Source organism: Hyla sarda, chromosome 3, assembly GCF_029499605.1.
Source record: "Hyla sarda isolate aHylSar1 chromosome 3, aHylSar1.hap1, whole genome shotgun sequence".
Lineage (NCBI taxonomy): Eukaryota > Metazoa > Chordata > Amphibia > Anura > Hylidae > Hyla > Hyla sarda.
In genome coordinates, this window is record NC_079191.1 from 433,088,311 (window position 1) to 433,107,074 (window position 18,764).

Sequence of the window (18,764 nt, forward strand, 5' to 3'; positions counted from 1 at the left end):
TCTTTCCTGACAGGATGTTGTGTAGTCCGTTCATTGATATTGCAGTGTTGTCTCAGCAGCTCCCCAGCTCCTATATACAGTATCTCCTGACAGGAATTTGTGTAGTCCTGTCATTGTCAGTGTGGTGTTGTCTCAGCAGCTCCCCAGCTCCTATATATCTCCTGACAGGAATTTGTGTAGTCCTGTCATTGTCAGTGTGGTGTTGTCTCAGCAGCTCGTGGCTCCTCCCTCTTTTCTGACAGAAAGTTGTGTAGTCCTTTAATTGTCAGTGTGGTTTTGTCTCAGCAGCTCCTGGCTCCTCCCTCTATCCCCAGACAATTCATCATCCTCTGCTGTCTCAGGAGGTGTGCTTGTCGCTTGTCTCTAGCCCCACCTCCTGAGTGATGTCACCACCTCTGACCAACCCAGACAACTTACATCACCATCTCCCTGTCATTTACACAAATACATACACACATATATATATATATATATATATATATATATATATATATATATATATATCTTTATTGGAACATTTAGGGAGAATGAAGTATGGTTACAGCATGCTGCCTTGTGCTGGGCAACAACATAGGCAGATGAGCAGACAGGGAATAAATACAGCAGGTGCTGCAAACTCACTGGGGGTGCTGCCAAAACAAACTAATAGTTTGTTTTGGCAGTAACCATATCTCTCGTACAGGTTTTCGGACAGCTCAGAATCTCCAAAATGCTTAGGAACAAAAACCGGCCATACACATTGGATTCAAGTTGGTTGAAAGGACAGATATCAGTGAGACTACTGGAGGGTCATCTATGGGGCCTATGGGGTCGTCCAACCTTCTTCAATGGCAAATTTGGGGGGGATAGAGAGAATGGCCTGTTGGATATCAGCTCACTCCTATTTTTCTCAAAGAAGAAAACCCCCCTCCGGGTAGTCTGGCAGTTACTTAAGGGGGCCATACACCGGCAATAGCGGTTGCCCTAAAATTTTTTGGCTTACTCATCCTATTTGCCTTATATCCATTAACATTGAGCATTTGTGGTGTCCCGGTACCATATTGCATACCGTACCTAGTCTAGAGGTCCCCATAGTCAGAGTTACTATGTTCAGGTAGGGTCCCCCGGGTGGGACAGCCCCTAGTCGCCTCCTCCTACTCTAATTCTATAATGTTTCTATGTACATATTTAATAATGTAGATTTAATATAATGCATATTAGTACTTACCTTGTTGGCGTCGCAGGACCTTCGGTCATGTGACTATGTTGATTCCTCTATGGTATGTTAGAGGACCTTTTGGAGGTCCTTGGGTCACATGTTTACCCATAACATGCTTAGGCGTGCCGCCTCCCATTCAATCTGCCGGGAGTTCGAGTCCTGTTCCTTAAAGGGGTACTCCACCCACCGACATCTTATCCCCTATCCAAAGGGGCGGGACCCCTGCAATCTCATCTGTGGCACCCCAGACATCTGGTGCATGGAGTGAACTTCGCTCCGTGCCTGATAACTGGCGTCATGGTTACACCCACTCGTGACATCACGACCACGCCCCCTCAATGCAAATCCATGGGAGGGGGCGTGACGCCCGTGACATAGACTTGCATTGAGGGGGCGTGGCCGTGACATCACGAGCCTCCGACTCTAAACGATCGCTGGGTGCAGCAGGGAGATCACGGGGGTCCCACGCGGCAGGAACCCGCGAACAGACATCTTAACCCCTATCCTTTGGATAGGGGCTAAGATGTCTAGTAATGGAGTACCCCTTTAATAACCATGCCATTTTCCTGTTGAATTCTAACCAAATCCTTCATTCCCTTATATCTTCATAAGTAAAGTGGAAAAGCTCAATAAGAAACAATAGATTCAGCACAAATTGAGACGTTAACACAATAAAGAAATAGAATATTTGATTAAATGGAGTCTACACTGAAGAATTACCGCACTAAAGAGTCCGAGCTGAATAATTACTCCGATAATGTGATAAACGGAGCGGCGATCAACAACCGATGGCGCCTCAACCTATAACATTCTTGGCAGCTCTCTAGATGAACAGTCTCCCGGTTCCCGAGAGTTATTACCGTTATAAAGTTTGGACGATATTTCATAAGGGAAATTCTCGCGGCAGAAATGTTTCCCTTAAAAAGTTAAATTACAGCCGTCCTTAGCGTTCGGTGTACTCCATTAACTCTCCCCGGATAACGCGCCAAATGCCATCATTTTCTTTTACGATGTGGGCCTGAGTTTATTTTGCATGAGGATCAATCCACTACGGTCCTTCACTTGGCTGAGGGAAATATTAAAAATGTTGGTACAGCATAACTACCGAAAAACCATAATTCAATTACTTGTCCCGCTACTGCAGTGGTCTCAAACTGTGGCCCTCCAGATGTTGCAAAACTTCAAAAGTTGTAGTTTTGCAACAGCTGGAGGCATACCGGTTTAGTGAATATTCATTTCACAGCAGTAGTTCTTACTTTGAGGTCCTAAAGGCATGCAATGCTCAGCTGTCTTTGTTTGCAATCAGGCACTTCAGTCTTTGCCTTTCTCCTGGAGGTTCCCTTAGTCTACCAATAATTCAATTACATGTCCCACTACTACAGTGTTCTCAAACTGTGGCCCTCCAGATGTTGCAACACTTCAACTCCCAGCATTGTCCGGGCATGCATAGTTTTGCAACAGCTGGAAGCATGCTGGTTTAGTGAATATCCATTTCACAAGCAGTAGTTCTTATTTTGAGGTCCTGCTTTGCCACCATGACCTAAAGGCTTGCAATGCTCAGCTGTCTATGTTTGCTATCAGGCACTTCGGTCTTTGCCTTTCTCCTGGAGGTTTCCTTAGTCTACCAATAATTCAATTACATGTCCCACTACTACAGTGTTCTCAAACTGTGGCCCTCCAGATGATAACTCAATTACATGTCCCACTACTACAATGGTCTCAAACTGTGGCCCTCCAGCATGCCTGGACAGCCGATGGCTGTCCGAACATGCTGGGAGTTGAAGCTTTGCAACATCTGGAGGGCCACAGTTTGAGACCACTGCTCTACTGCATTAGAGCAGCACAGAGAAAAATTAAAATGGACTTTCTGTAACCTGACTGAGCGAGGGAGGGGGCTGGCGGTGACTTCCCTAACTTAATAGTTACATTATGTATACAATCTACAATCTTAGTGTGTTGCAGTATGTATACAATCTTGGTGGTTACAGTATGTATACAATCTTGGTGGTTACAGTATGTATACAATCTACAATCTTGGTGGTTACAGTATGTATACAATCTACAATCTTGGTGGTTACAGTATGTATACAATCTACAATCTTGGTGGTTGCAGTATGTATACAATCTTGGTGGTTACAGTATGTATACAATCTTGGTGGTTACAGTATGTATACAATCTACAATCTTGGTGGTTACAGTATGTATACAATCTACAATCTTGGTGGTTACAGTATGTATACAATCTACAATCTTGGTGGTTACAGTATGTATACAATCTACAATCTTGGTGGTTACAGTATGTATACAATCTTGGTGGTTACGGTATGTATACAATCTACAATCTTGGTGGTTACAGTATGTATATAATCTACAATCTTGTTGGTTATGGTATGTATACAATCTACAATCTTGTTGGTTACGGTATGTATACAATCTACAATCTTGGTGGTTACAGTATGTATACAATCTACAATCTTGGTGGTTACAGTATGTATACAATCTACAATCTTGGTGGTTACAGTATGTATACAATCTACAATATTGTTGGTTACAGTATGTATACAATCTACAATCTTGGTGGTTACAGTATGTATACAATCTACAATCTTGGTGGTTATAGTATGTATACAATCTACAATCTTGGTGGTTACAGTATGTATACAATCTACAATCTTGTTGGTTACGGTATGTATACAATCTACAATCTTGGTGGTTACAGTATGTATACAATCTACAATCTTGTTGGTTACGGTATGTATACAATCTACAATCTTGGTGGTTATAGTATGTATACAATCTACAATCTTGTGGTTACAGTATGTATACAATCTACAATCTTGTGGTTACAGTATGTATACAATCTACAATCTTGGTGGTTACAGTATGTATACAATCTACAATCTTGGTGGTTACAGTATGTATACAATCTACAATATTGTTGGTTACGGTATGTATACAATCTTGGTGGTTACAGTATGTATACAATCTACAATCTTGGTGGTTATAGTATGTATACAATCTACAATCTTGGTGGTTACAGTATGTATACAATCTACAATCTTGTTGGTTACGGTATGTATACAATCTACAATCTTGTTGGTTACGGTATGTATACAATCTACAATCTTGGTGGTTATAGTATGTATACAATCTACAATCTTGTGGTTACAGTATGTATACAATCTACAATCTTGTGGTTACAGTATGTATACAATCTACAGTATATAGGTTTTTCTTTTTCACTACATAAAAATAATTATAACTACATGCACCAAAATTAGTATGTTTAAAATTGTCCTTTTCTGACCCCTCATTTATTGCGCCATGATCTGTAGTTTTTATCGGTACCATTTTTGTTTTGATGGGACTTTTTGATCATTTTTGACCAAAAATATGCAATTTTGGACTTTGTAATTTTTTTTACATGTACACCATTGACTGTGCGGTTTAGTTAATGTTATATTTTTATAGTTTGGACATTTATACACACGGCGATATCACATATGTTTAGTTTTTATTATGTTTTTATATTTTTTAAACGGAATTTGGGAAAAGGGTGTGATTTAAACCTTAAGGAAGGGGTTAATGTGTGTGTTTTTTTTTATTAAACTTTTTTTTTAAAACTTCATTAGTCCCCTTAGGGGACTTTTCGGAGGAATCATTAGATTCCTCAAACAGATCAATGTGGTTCCATAGAACCACATTGATCTGTGTGATCTGCCCTCGATTGATAAAGCCTGGTCCTGCCAGGCTTTATCAATGCGAGAGCCGGGTCCTGCACGGAAGGAGAGATAAGCCCTCCAGCTACCTCCACAGTGCATCGCCCCCGCCCCCTCGTGATTGTTTCACCCCACTGGACCACCAGGGAGTGTTTAAAGCTTCCTTTAGACGCCGCTGTCAACTTTGACAGCGGTGATCTAAAGGGTTATTAGCTGCACGCAGCGATTGCCGCATGTCGGCTATTAACGCCGGCCCTCAGCTACAAGAATCAGCTGAGGGCTGGCTGGCTCAAGTCGGGAGCCCGCACCATACCCGGTTAATGGCACATGGACAAGTATACACGTCCTTGGTCGTTAACCAGTTAATATGCAGCAGCTCCCCATTCAATTTTCACACAGGGCCTCCCCTTGACAAGTGGCAACCAGGGCCAGAATTTCCCTGACCTCATAGTTTTATATACATGACTTTTCAGAGCAATCTGGACACTATTCGGACCAAATGAAATAAGAAATGTGATTTGATTGAATCAGAACCAAAACAAATTACAGGAAATTCACTTATTTTTACATATAAGATCCAGAGTCTAGTGACAGAAAGAGTCGTCAAACCAGTTGGGATTGATTTTTTGCAGAATAGTTTAGTGGGTACCTCCTTCCACTCTATGCCAATTGCTAAGCCCCACCTGAAGCTGTCTGTATCCTGAGCATATGTCTTTAAAGGTTGACCACCCATTGATATCAATCATTCCATCCCAGGAGTCCATGGCCTACCCTCACACACTGGTAGGGCTTCATCAAGGAATGACTTTCGATGGATGATAACACATTGATGTCAGTCATTCCAGTAAACCCTGGCCTACCCTTCTACCCTGAAAGGGTTCCATTAAGGGAGGACTTTTACTCATTCCATCCCAGGAGTCTATGGCTTAAAGGGGTACTCTGCCCCTAGACATCTTATCCCATATCCAAAGGATAGGGGTTAAGATGTGTGATCGCGAGGGTCCCGCCACTGGGCACCCCCGTGATCTCTCTGCTGCACCCAGCATTTGTTTAGAGCATTGGGTGCAGTGCTGGAGGCTTGTGACGTCACAGCCACACCCCTCTCGTGACATCATGGCCACGCCCCTTAATGCAAGTCTATGGGAGGGGCGTGGCAGCCTCCACGCCCACTCCCATAGACTTACATTGAGGGGGTGTGGCCGTGACGTCACGAGTGAGGCGTGGTCATGACTTCACAAGCCTCTGCCCCACATCGCCAGTCCCCTAGACATCATAGGGGATAAGATGTCTAGGGACAGAGTACCCCTTTAAACTCATACCCTGATAGGGATCCATTAAGGAATGACTTTCAATGGTTGACCACCCATATATGTCAATCATTCCATCCCCGGATCCATGGCCTACCCGCATACCCTAATCGGGCTCCATCAAAGAATTAACACATATACATGGATTATATATCTAATCACTAAGTCACTTGTTAACCAATTTCATTAATCCCGAACAACTTCATGAGTCTCAGACTGCATGACCTACCCTCATAACTTAATAGAGCTCCATCAAGGAATAACTCTAAATGGTTGACAATTCATTGATGTCAATCATTTCATCCCAGGAATCCATGACCTACCCTAATACCCTAATTGGGTTCCATCAAGGTCTGACTTTAAATGGTTTACCACCCATTGATATTAAACATTCTATCCCAGGAGTCAGTGGCCTACCCTGATACCCTGATAGAGCTCCATCAAGGAATGACTTTTAATGGTTGACCACCCATTGATGTCATTCATTCCATCCCAGGAGTCCATGACCTACCCTCATATGCCAATTGGGCTCCAACAAGGCCTGACTTTCGATGGTTGTGTACCCATTGATGTCAATCATTCCATCCCAGGAGTCCATGACCTACCCTTATATCCCAACTGGGCTCCAACAAGGCCTGACTTTCGATGGTTGTGTACCCGTTGATGTCAATCATTCCATTCCAGGAGTCCATGGCCTCCTCTCATATCCCAATTGGGCTCCAACAAGGCCTGACTTTCGATGGTTGTGTACCCGTTGATGTCAATCATTCCATCCCAGGAGTCCATGGCCTACTCTTATACCCTGATAGAGCTCCATCAAGGAATGACTTTTAATGGTTGACCACCCTTTAAAGTCAATTATTCCATCCCAGGAGTCCATGGCCTACCCTCATACCCTGACAGGGCTCCATTAAGGAATATCTTTTACTGGTTGACCCTTGTTACTGTTAATCATTGTATCCCAGGATTCCATGGCCTACTCTCATATCCCAATTGGGCTCCAACAAGGCCTGACTTTCCATGGTTGTGTACCCGTTGATGTCAATCATTCCATCCCAGGAGTCCATGGCCTACTCTCATACCCTTGATAGAGCTCCTTCAAGGAATAACTTTTAATGGTTTACCACCCGTTGATGTGAATCATTCCATTCCAGGAGTCCATGGCCTACCCTCATACCCTTACAGGGCACCATTAAGGAATATCTTTTACTGATTGACCATTGTTACTGTTAATCATTTTATCCTAGGAGTCCATGGCCTACCTTCATACCCTGATAGGGCTTCATCAAGGAATGTACACGTATACACGGATTAAGATTATATATCGTATTACTCAGTCACTTGGTTAATCAATTTCATGAATCCGGTCCATTTTGCCGGCTCGTAAAATGTAACAATTAGAAGGAGAGTTCAACATGAAGAGTTTTCGGCATCTGTCCCATAAATCAGCAGGAGATGCACAGGAGTGTTGTGACTGAGATGAAACATAGTTTATGGGCTGTAATCCAGCCCGAAGTAAATGATGGTGGGGATAATAAGAGCACAGCTGGCACGCGCTCGCAGCCCTGGCATATACTACAATCACCAGCTTGCATAGACTTGGGCTCAAACATCTGCTATGGGAGCGTTCTGGCTTCACAACGCCGGCTACTTCAAATGTTACATTATGGTGAATTTATATCTTGTCGGGAGGTTTTTCACGCTGATCTCCGTATAACCAAGCTGCTTCCATTATGTATTATTGCTGAATATTGAAAAATATGTAAAAGCAATAAAATGCAATAGAGTCCAGATTACTCTGCGCTATTTACATCAGTGCACCATGTGCGCCCCAGAGGTGGCAGGACATCTGGCCAAAAATCATCACTCCCGAAATGGATTAGATAAGCTCCCTGGACGGTATGTGTGACCACATCTGCCCGCAGTGACCCCCTCAGGGCCGTCGTTAATTTTGATTGGACCCTGGGCAAGCAATTTTTTTGGGCCCCCCACAGCAGTGTTCCCCCACATTAGGTACACAGCATAGTTCTCTCACATTAGGTAGACAGCAGTTTCCCCACATTAGGTAGACAGCATAGTACCCCAACATTAGGTAGACAGCATAGTTTCCCCACATTAGGGCAATAGCATAGTACCCCCACATTAGGGAGATAGCATAGTACCCCCACATTAGGTAGACAGTATAGTTCCCCCACATTAGGTATGAAGCAGTGTTCCCCCACATTAGGTAGACAGCATAGTTTCCCCACATAAGGTAGACGGCACACTATCACCCCCGCCTGACCGACCGACACACACAACAGACATACACTTACAGACACACTCACCTGGCCGTATGTGGTTTCTTCTTTCCTGCGGCGGCCGGGACTGACGAGTGACGTTGCTGAGGACGTTGTGCAGGAACGTCACTTGCGCGACGTCCCAGTCAGTCCCGCGCGCAGGCTCAATGTTTTAAAGGCCACGGTGCCGCTTCAGAACAGTGGGCCGCAGGGCCAGCCCCAGTGGCGTTGTTAGGGTTGGTGTCACATGCTGCGGCAGAAAATGATGTCCCCCCATACCTACTCCCCCCCCCCCCCCCCACAGTAAGTTTTTAGTCTGTTGTGATAGACGCCACTGGTGTAGTGCATTGTGAAAAATTCCAGTATAATAATCAAATATACTAATTGGGTTAAAGAAGTTTTCACCATTTAAAACTATGTCTCTCAGAATGACTTAAAGGGGTACTCCACTGGAAAACATTTTCTTTCAAATCAACTGATGTCAGAAAGTTTAACAGATTTGTAAATTACTTGTAAATTATTAATCCTTCCAGTACTTATCAGCTGCTGTATGCTCCACAGGAAGTTCTTTTCTTTTTGAATTTCCATTTCCTTTCTGTCTGACCACAATGCTATCTGCTGACACCTCTCTCTGTCTCAGGAACTGTCCAGAGCAGGAGAGGTTTGCTATGGGGATTTGCTCTTACTATGGACAGCTGATAAGTACTGGAAGGGTTAAGATTTTTTAAATAGAAGTCATTTACCAATCTGTTTAACTTTCTGGCACCAGTTGAAAAAAAAAAAAAAAAATGTTTTCCAGCGGAGTACCCCTTTAAGCAGTGGTAAAGATATGCTGGGAGTTTTAGTTTCACTCATCATAATTGCAGAACTTACAAGTGACTACAGCTCTGATAGGACAGTGAGGAGAATACACAATTATATCAGTGACTACAGGTGAAGTCTCTATAGTGAAGAGAATACACAATGATATCAGTGACTACAGGTGACGTCTTCTCTATAGTGAGGAGAATACACAATCATATCAGTGACTACAGGTGATGTCTTCTCTATAGTGAGGAGAATACACAATCATATCAGTGACTACAGGTGACATCTTCTCTATAGTGAGGCGAATACACAATGATATCAGTGACTTCAGGTGACGTCTTCTCTATAGTGAGGAGAATACACAATCATATCAGTGAATACAGGTGATGTCTTCTCTATAGTGAGGAGAATACACAATCATATCAGTGATTACAGGTGACGTCTTCTCTATAGTGAGGAGAATACATAATGATATCAGTGATTACAGGTGACGCTTTCTCTATAGTGAGGAGAATACAGAATGATATCAGTGACTACAGGTGATGTCTTCTCTATAGTGAGGAGAATACACAATGATATCAGTGAATACAGGTGATGTCTTCTCTATAGTGAGGAGAATACACAATCATATCAGTGATTACAGGTGACGTCTTCTCTATAGTGAGGAGAATACACAATGATATCAGTGACTACAGGTGATGTCTTCTCTATAGTGAGGAGAATACACAATGATATCAGTGACTACAGGTGACGTCTTCTCTACAGTGAGCAGAATACACAATGATATCAGTGAATACAGGTGACGTCTTCTCTATAGTGAGGAGAATACAGAATTATATCAGTGACTACAGGAGACGTCTTCTCTATAGTGAGGGGAATACACAATGATATCAGTGACTACAGGTGACGTCTTCTCTATAGTGAAGACAATACACAATAATATCAGTTATTACAGGTGATGTCTTCTCTATAGTGAGGAGAATACACAATCATATCAGTGACTACAGGTGATGTCTCTATAGTGAGGAGAATACACAATTATATCAGTGACTACAGGTGATGTCTTCTCTACAATGAGGAGAATACACAATGATATCAGTGACTACAGGTGAAGTCTCTATAGTGAGGAGAATACACAATGATATCAGTGACTACAGGTGAAGTCTCTATAGTGAGGAGAATACACAATGATATCAGTGATTACAGGTGATGTCTTCTCTACAGTGAGGAGAATACACAATGATATCAGTGACTACAGGTGAAGTCTCTATAGTGAGGAGAATACACAATGATATCAGTGACTACAGGTGAAGTCTTCTCTTTAGTGAGGCGAATACACAATGATATCAGTGATTACAGTCTTCTCTATAGTGAAGAGAATAAACAATGATATCAGTGACTACAGGTGACGTTTTCTCTATAGTGAGGAGAATACACAATCATATCAGTGACAACAGGTGATGTCTTCTCTATAGTGAGGAGAATACACAATCTTATCAGTGACTACAGGTGATGTCTTCTCTATAGTGAGGAGAATACATAATGATATCAATTATTACAGTTGATGTCTTCTCTATAGTGAGGAGAATACACAATGATATCAGTGAATACAGGTGATGTCTTCTCTATAGTGAGGAGAATACACAATGATATCAGTGACTACAGGTGACGTCTTCTCTATAGTGAGCAGAATACACAATGATATCAGTGAATACAGGTGACGTCTTCTCTATAGTGAGGAGAATACAGAATTATATCAGTGACTACAGGAGACGTCTTCTCTATAGTGGGGAGAATACACAATGATATCAGTGATTACAGGTGACGTCTTCTCTATAGTAAGAAGAATACACAATGATATCAGTGACTACAGGTGATGTCTTCTCTATAGTGAGGAGACTACACAATGATATCAATTATTACAGTTGATGTCTTCTCTATAGTGAGGAGAATACACAATGATATCAGTGAATACAGGTGATTTCTTCTCTATAGTGAGGAGAATACACAATGATATAAGTGATTACAGGTGACGTCTTCTCTATAGTGAGGAGAATATACAATGATATCAGTGACTACAGGTGATGTCTTCTCTATAGTGAGGAGAATACATAATGATATCAGTGACTACAGGTGACGACTTCTCTATAGTGAGGAGAATACACAATGATATCAGTGAATACAGGTGATGTCTTCTCTATAGTGAGGAGAATACACAATGATATCAGTGATTACAGTTGATGTCTTCTCTATAGTGGGGAGAATACACAATGATATCAGTGATTACAGGTGACGTCTTCTCTATAGTGAGGGGAATACACAATGATGTCAGTGACTACAGGTGACGTCTTCTCTATAGTGAAGAGAATACACAATGGTATCAGTGATTACAGGTGACGTCTTCTCTATAGTGAGGAGAATACACAATGATGTCAGTGACTACAGGTGATGTCTTCTCTATAGTGAGGAGAATACACAAGGATATCAGTGATTACAGTTGATGTCTTCTCTATAGTGAGGAGAATACACAATCATATCAGTGATTACAGGTGACGTCTTCTCTATAGTGAGGAGAATACACAATGATATCAGTGACTATAGATGATGTCTTCTCTATAATGCGGAGAATACACAATGATGTCAGTGATTACAGTTGATGTCTTCTCTATAGTGAGGGGAATACAGAATTATATCAGTGACTACAGGTGACGTCTTCTCTATAGTGAGGAGAATACACAATGATATCAGTGACTACAGGTGACGTCTTCTCTATAGTGAGGAGAATACACAATGATATCAGTGATTACAGTTGACGTCTTCTCTAAAGTGAGGAGAATACACAATGATATCAGTGATTACTGGTGACGTCTTCTCTATAGTGAGGAGAATACACAATGATATCAGTGATTACAGTTGATGTCTTCTCTATAGTGAGGAGAATACACAATCATATCAGTGATTACAGGTGACGTCTTCTCTATAGTGTGTGGAGAATACATAATGATATCAGTGATTACAGGTGACGTCTTCTCTATAGTGAGGAGAATACACAATGATATCAGTGACTACAGGTTATGTCTTCTCTATAGTGAGGAGAATACACAATGATATCAGTGACTACAGGTGACGTCTTCTCTATAGAGAGGAGAATGTACAATGATATCAGTGACTACAGGTGACGTCTTCTCTATAGTGAGGAGAATACATAATGATATCAGTGATTACAGGTGACGTCTTCTCTATAGTGAGGAGAATACACAATAATATCAGTGATTACAGGTGATGTCTTCTCTATAGTGAGTAGAATACACAATGATATCAGTGAATACAGGTGATGTCTTCTCTATAGTGAGGAGAATACACAATGATATCAGTGATTACTAGTGTTGCTCGCGAATATTCGCAATGTGAATTTTATTCGCGAATAGCGCATATTCGCGAATTATCGCGAATATAGCACTATACATTCGTAATTACAAATATTCTTTTTTTTTTTTTTTTTTTTTTTATCACAGTACACATCACAGTGATCATCCCTCTCTGCTTCCAGCTTGTGTGGTGTAATGAAGGCTCTAATAGTACTGTTTGAGACTGGCGTGCGAATTTCCGCATATGCGGAAATTTGCATATGCAAATTTTCGCATATGCGAATTTCCGCTTATGTTAATTATTGTATATGCAAATTTTCGCATATGCTAATTTTCGCATATGAGAAAATAAAACGCAAATTTTACGAATATGCAAATTTAGAGAATATAAGACGAATATTCGTCCATATATTCGCGAATATTCGCGAATTCGAATATGGCCTATGCCGCTCAACACTAGTGATTACAGGTGACGTCTTCTCTATAGTGAGGAGATTACACAATGATATCAGTGACTACAGGTGACGTCTTCTCTATAGTGAGGAGAATACACAATGATATCAGTGACTACAGGTGACGTCTTCTCTATAGTGAGGAGAATACACAATGATATCAGTGACTACAGGTGACGTCTTCTCTATAGTGAGGAGAATGTACAATGATATCAGTGACTACAGGTGACGTCTTCTCTATAGTGAGGAGAATACACAATGATATCAGTGACTACAGGTGACGTCTTCTCTATAGTGAGGAGAATACACAATGATATCAGTGACTACAGGTGACGTCTTCTCTATAGTGAGGAGAATGTACAATGATATCAGTGACTACAGGTGACGTCTTCTCTATAGTGAGGAGAATACACAATGATATCAGTGACTACAGGTGACGTCTTCTCTATAGTGAGGAGAATACACAATGATATCAGTGACTACAGGTGATGTCTTCTCTATAGTGAGGAGAATGCACAATATCAGTGACTACAGGTGACATCTTTTCTATAGTGAGGAGAATACACAATGATATCAGTGACTAGAGGTGATGTCTTCTCTATATTCTTTCCTTATCTAATTCAGCTGGTACATACCGCCATGACTTATTCCAGATAAATCTTCTCTCTCCAGAATGTGACGCCCAGATGGCTCCTCATGACATCAGCGGATTCTGATCATCTTTATGAAAACAATTATTATTATAAACCTGTCAGACACTGTATCCTCTAAATAAAATACTACTATACACTGCACTCTTTGAATATAAACCTTCTACACTCCGTACCCTCTGAATAAAATCTGCCACATACTTTATCCTCTGAATATAATACTGTCACACACTGTACCCACTGAATATAATTCTACCACACACTGTACCCTCTGAATATAATATGACACACTGTACCCTCTGAATATACTACCACACACTGTACATTCTGAATATAATACAACACATACTGCACTCTCTGAATATAAACCTGCCACACACCATACCCTATAAATACAATGCTACCATACACTGCTCTCTGATGGATGATGTTGCTGGTAGATGATTAGGGTGATGCTGGTGGACGATGAGGTTGCTACTGGCTCCCCCTGGCAGTACCACCCCCATCATCCATCGGCAGGATCATTCTCATGGCAGTAGCACCCCCATCATCCACCAGCCGGATCTGCTGATGGGGGTGATACTGCTGGGGGAGATGTTGCTGGTGGATGATGAGGGTGCTACTGCCAGGAAGATGATCCTACTGAATGAATGATGAGGGTGCCACCCCCCCCCCCCCAACAGTAGCACCCCCCCCCCCAACAGTAGGTAGCACCCCTCATCATCCGTTAGCTGATGCTATTACCATGGGAGGGGGGGGGAATCGGTGGTGTTGCTGCTGGATGATAGGGGTGCTATAGCTCTGGGGGAGGGGGGGGGGTGTTACTGGTGGATTATGGGCCGCCCCCCCTGGCAATGGCACCCCCATCCATCATCAATCGGCAGGACCATCCTCCTGGCATCCCCAGCAAACCCCCCCCCCCCCCCTACCCCTGAACATCTTTTAGCTCAGCAGAGCTGTATATAGGTGCAGTATTATAGTAGTTATATTCTTGTATATAGGAGCAGTATTATAGTAGTTATATTCTTGTATATAGGGGCAGTATTATAGTAGTTATATTCTTGTATATAGGAGCAGTATTATAGTAGTTATATTCTTGTATATAGGAGCAGTATTGTAGTAGTTATATTCTTGTATATAGGAGGCAGTATTATAGTAGTTATATTCTTGTATATAGGAGGCAGTATTATAGTAGTTATATTCTTGTATATATGAGCAGTATTATAGTAGTTATATTCTTGTATATAGGAGCAGTATTGTATTAGTTATAGTCTTGTATACAGGAGCAGTATTATAGTAGTTATATTCTTGTATATAGGAGCATTATTATAGCAGTTATATTCTTGTATACAGGGGCAGTATTATAGTAGTTATATTCTTGTATATAGGAGGCAGTATTATAGTAGTTATATTCTTGTATATAGGAGGCAGAATTATAGTAGTTATATTCTTGTATATAGGAGCAGTATTATAGTAGTTATATTCTTGTATATAGAAGGCAGTATTATAGTAGTTATATTCTTGTATATAGGGGCAGTATTATAGTAGTTATATTCTTGTATATAGGAGCAGTATTATAGTAGTTATATTCTTGTATATAGGAGCAGTATTGTAGTAGTTATATTCTTGTATATAGGAGGCAGTATTATAGTAGTTATATTCTTGTATATAGGAGGCAGTATTATAGTAGTTATATTCTTGTATATATGAGCAGTATTATAGTAGTTATATTCTTGTATATAGGAGCAGTATTGTATTAGTTATAGTCTTGTATACAGGAGCAGTATTATAGTAGTTATATTCTTGTATATAGGAGCATTATTATAGCAGTTATATTCTTGTATACAGGGGCAGTATTATAGTAGTTATATTCTTGTATATAGGAGGCAGTATTATAGTAGTTATATTCTTGTATATAGGAGGCAGAATTATAGTAGTTATATTCTTGTATATAGGAGCAGTATTATAGTAGTTATATTCTTGTATATAGAAGGCAGTATTATAGTAGTTATATTCTTGTATATAGGAGGCAGTATTATAGTAGTTATATTCCTGTATATAGGAGCAGATTTATAGTAGTTATATTCTTGTATATAGGAGCAGTATTATAGTAGTTATATTCTTGTATATAGGAGCAGTATTATAGTAGTTATTCTTGCATATAGAAGCAGTATTATAGTAGTTATATTCTAGTATATAGGAGCAGAATTATAGTAGTTATATTTTTGTATATAGGAGAAGTATTATATCCAATGTAGGTTACTAATGATAGACTCACCTCCTTAAAGACAATTGTAATAAGATTCCTTCGGTTACTGCTCTTAAAGTGATACTTACTATATACTTCTGGAGACGGGCGATAATCAATATCCCGCCGCCACCTCATTCATCTTCTGTTCATTGAGTAACCACTGACCTCATCGTCTCATTTTACAACTCATGTAAATTGTCTGACAAGTCCTCGGCTGAAGCCTCTCCCTCCTCGGTGTATGGCGGTGTTATCTCGCCGGTGCAGCGGGCCGGTGATGCGGCTCATGGAAGACCTTGAATCTCGGTCTAATTCTTCACGGCTGAGGTGATCTGGCGATAATTAGAGGCTGTAAGTGTTTTTTAATGTCTACGTTTCATAACAATGAAGTGAATGTTTTATCGCGGTGCGGGCCGTACAGTACATCTTCTACCGGAGATGACATTTTGTCACCGTCCCCTATCAGACCGTGCAAACCTTCGGCGAGAGGGTGTTGTAATTAATGTCAGACGCCGCTATAACATGGAGGACGCCGCAGGAAATAAATCAGTGTTAACCCTTACCTATCTGCATAGAAATATCGCTGGTATTCTCTCTATCTGAGCAGCTGTTTTATATAGTGACACAGAGGTGCAAGGAATTCTTATCACTTCGTGACGCCAGGGCACCGTTAGCCTATACACGGTCCGAGGTGGAGACAGCTTTTCCTGGGTGGTAAAAAAACACACCAACGTCTCTATCTGAGCTGCTGTATTGTATTGCGCACTGTATTATTTAGATCAGTGTTTCCCAACCAGGGTGCCTCCAGCTGTTGCAAAACTACAACTCCCAGGATGCCGTTGGCTGTCCAGGTATGCTGGGAGTTGTTTTGGAGTTGTTGAGGTGGACTAATACAGCTACTCCAAACTCATATATATATAGTGACACAGAGGTGCAGGGAATTCTTATCACTTCGTGACACCAGATCACCATTAGCCTATACACGGTCCTAGGTGGAGACAGCTTCTCCTGGGCCAGACACGGGGGGCGGTAAAAAACACACCAACGTCTCTATCTAAGCTGCTGTATTATATTGTGAACTGTATTATTTAGATCAGTGTTTCACAGCCAGGGTGCCTCCAGCTGTTGCAAAACTACAACTCCCAGGATGCCGTTGGCCATCCAGGTATGCTGGGAGATGAGTTGTTTTAGAGTTGTTGAGGTGGACTAATACGGCTACTCCAAACTCACCGTTAGCCTATACACGGTCGTAGGTGGAGACAGCTTCTCCTGGGTCAGACACGGGGGGTAAAAAACACACCAACATCGCGTTACGGATCACTGTCTTTACTGAGCAGGGTGCAGATGGTGTTAACCCCTAAATGTTCGTGACGCCAGGGCATAGTCTTACAGAGAACCACCCGAACGGTAGCACCCCTAGTCCTAGTTTAGGCAGGGAAAATAACAGTCTTAGGCCAGGTCAGGGTTAACGGTAGCTTTACTGAGGTAGACAGATGGTAACAGTCTTTACAGCTAGGCCAGGATCCAAGAGAGGTGACCAGTAACACACGGGACCTCGCAGCTTGCTGGGACTTGCAGTGACTTTGACAGACTTTAGCTCAGTCACGCTGACTATAACTGACCTGACTGAAGATAGTGACAGCAGACAGAGATGACTTGACACTGACATGCGGCTGTAGGTTAGGCTTGAGGCCTCCAGATGTGCTGGACACTGGCTCTGGACTGGACTGGACCTCAGGATCTAAGAGCAATGAATGATCAAAGAGAGAGAGATGGTGGCTCCTCCTTTCCTTATAAAGGGGGCTGAGCAAGAAGCCCATAGGCTAGCTGTGGGTCATCTGGTCACCTGGTGCTCTCTAGGTAACAAAACATGTGACTTTAAAGGGGTTATCCAGGAAAAAACTTATATATATATATATCAACTGGCTCCAGAAAGTTAAACAGATTTGTAAATTACTTAAAATCTTAATCCTTTCAGTACTTATGAGCTGTTGAAGTTGAGTTGTTCTTTTCTGTCTAAGTACTCTCTGATGACACGTGTCTCGGGAACCGCCCAGTTTAGAAGTAAATCCCCATAGCAAACCTCTTCTACTCTGTGCAGTTCCCGAGACAAGCAGAGATGTCAGCAGAGAGCACTGTTGCCAGACAGAAAACAACAACAACTCAACTTCAGCAGCTGATAATTATTGAAAGGATTAAGATTTTTTAATAGAAGTAATTTACAAATCTGTTTAACGTTCTGGAGCCATTTGATATATAATTTTTTTTTTCTTTCTGGAATACCCCTTAAATATATGACAACCATTATCATGTGATCAATAACCATGTGACCATATCAAAGGTCCTTTACACATAATATACAATTATACAGATTATTGGGGTACAGTGCAGGTGAGCCCTGGGGACGTGCAGGGTCTCATGCTGATAGGACTGTGAGATGTATATCCCGTACTGGGACATCACATATACACCAGGTTCTCCCTCATAAACCTATAATGAAATAGGATCTCGGAATTGTATTACCATGATAAATGTCGGCCCCACTAAGTGAATAAAAGTCAATTATTGGATAAATATCTCACTGCTCCAAAATCTTCAGTATTGTGCGTTTGCTAAGAGAACATCATAGATAGCGGGAGATGGATTACGCGGAGCCGGCGCGGGATTCATTAGCCGCAGGAGAGCTGCGTACTTGTATCTGGTGGATCAGTACATCGCTTTAGTCAGATATATATA

The 18,764-nt window shown here is 41.5% G+C and overlaps 1 protein-coding gene across 2 annotated transcripts in view; it reads left to right on the top strand.

Annotated features, from left to right (window-relative positions):
* The window catches only part of GALNT14 (polypeptide N-acetylgalactosaminyltransferase 14), a 524,060-nt gene that overhangs the window by 205,695 nt on the left and 299,601 nt on the right, over window positions 1-18,764 (top strand). The gene's annotated exons all lie outside the window — the stretch shown is intronic.